The following is a 1,759-nucleotide window of genomic DNA, read 5'->3' as shown; positions in this document are numbered from 1 at the left end:
GCTTGAACCCAGGAGGCGGAGGTTGCGGTGAGCCGAGATCGCGCCATTGCACTCCAGCCTGGGCAACAACAGCAAAACTCCGTCTCAAAAAAAATAATAATAATAATAATAAAGATTAGTCTTGGTGGAGCACAGTGGCTCACACCTGTAGTCCCAGTATTTTGGGAGCTGAAGTGGGTGGATCACCTGAGGTGGGTGGATCACCTGAGGTCAGGAGTTCGAGACCAGCCTGGCCAACATGGTGAAACCCCTCTTTACTAAAATAACAAAAATTAGCCAGGCGTGGTGGTGGGCGCCTGTAGTTCCTGGTACTGAGCAGGCTGAGGCAGGAGAATCGCTGGAACCCAGGAGGTGGAGGTTGTGATAAGCTAAGATTGCGCCACTGCACTCTAGCCTGGACAACCGAGTGAGACTCCATCTTTAAAAAAAAAAAAATCTTGATGGGAGGGAGGCGAGGGTTGAAAAACTACCTAGATGGTACCATGTTCACTGTTTGAGTGATTGTTTCACCAGGACCCAAACCCCACAGCATTATGCAGAATACCCATGTAATAAACCTTCACATGTACCACCTGAATCTATAATTTACAAAAAAAACACAAACAACAGTCTTGAGAATAGGTTACTACCTCCTGGCCTCCTAAAACAGGTGTCATTTTGAACAGGGTTCAGTTACTGGTGGTGGTGATGAGAACAGGAAGATGGGAGGTAAAGAGTGAAGCCACATTTGATGCTCTAGCTTTTTTTTGATACTTTGGGGGCTCAGATTCACTCCCTCTTAGGCCCGGGCGGCCAGCAGGTGAGCTTCTGTCACAGAGGCTTGCTCACAACCATTACCTCAAGGTCAAACCTCATGGTCTACCAAAGACCACAGCATTCTGGGCCAGGCTATCATTCGATTTTAGAGGCAGGGCAGTTGCTAGGCAAGATGAAATGAGCTGAGGCAGAGCTGGGAATGAAGAGCCAAGGAGATGGGCTAGAACGATCCAAGTAAAGGGCTGATTTATGGCTATTGCTGGCCCATGAGTCAGTATTCATTCAGAATAAATGTTTGGAAACTTTTAAAGCATTTTGGCATTGCTATGACACGTCTACTGTATTTGTCAGACGTGTAAGTTTATAACTGTTCTTTTACTTTGGATAGTTTGAGAAGCAATGGTATAAACCAGAATTCCACAAAACATACTTTTCAAAATCAAATATTAATAATAGCTTAGTCTGTTTTTGTTCTTGTTAGTAATAGATTTTACTGTAGCCTTCTTTTTCTTAGCATGAAAAAAATTTGCTAGGTAATATAGACATTCCTGATATCGGTAGGGTTCTTGGTTCCTTATATAACCTGAATCTAAATTGTTTTTTTTTTTTCATGGTGTGATGTAAAGTCTTGATTGATAATTTTATCTTTTCAGAACTTTTGTGGATAATAGTATGATATTCCTTTTGTTGGTTCCTTGGGAGTGATTGGTGGTTTTTCTGTTTTTATTTTTTTATTTTTGAGATGGAGTTTCGCTCTTGTTACCCAGGCTGGAGTGCAATGGCGCGATCTTGGCTCACCACAACTTCCACCTCCTGGGTTCAAGCAATTCTTCTGCCTCAGCCTTCCGAGTAGCTGGGACTACAGGCGTGCACCACCATGCCCAGCTAATTTTAGTATTTTTAGTAGAGACAGGGTTTCACCAAGTTGACCAGGATGGTCTCGATCTCTTTTATTTTTTTTTTTTCCCATTTATTTATTTTATTGCATTTTCGGTGTGTGCCT

This window comes from Cebus imitator, unplaced genomic scaffold (assembly GCF_001604975.1).
Source record: "Cebus imitator isolate Cc_AM_T3 unplaced genomic scaffold, Cebus_imitator-1.0 Scaffold111, whole genome shotgun sequence".
NCBI lineage: Eukaryota > Metazoa > Chordata > Mammalia > Primates > Cebidae > Cebus > Cebus imitator.
The sequence above is the reverse complement of the archived record's forward strand: the minus strand, read 5'-3'. Positions refer to the sequence as shown.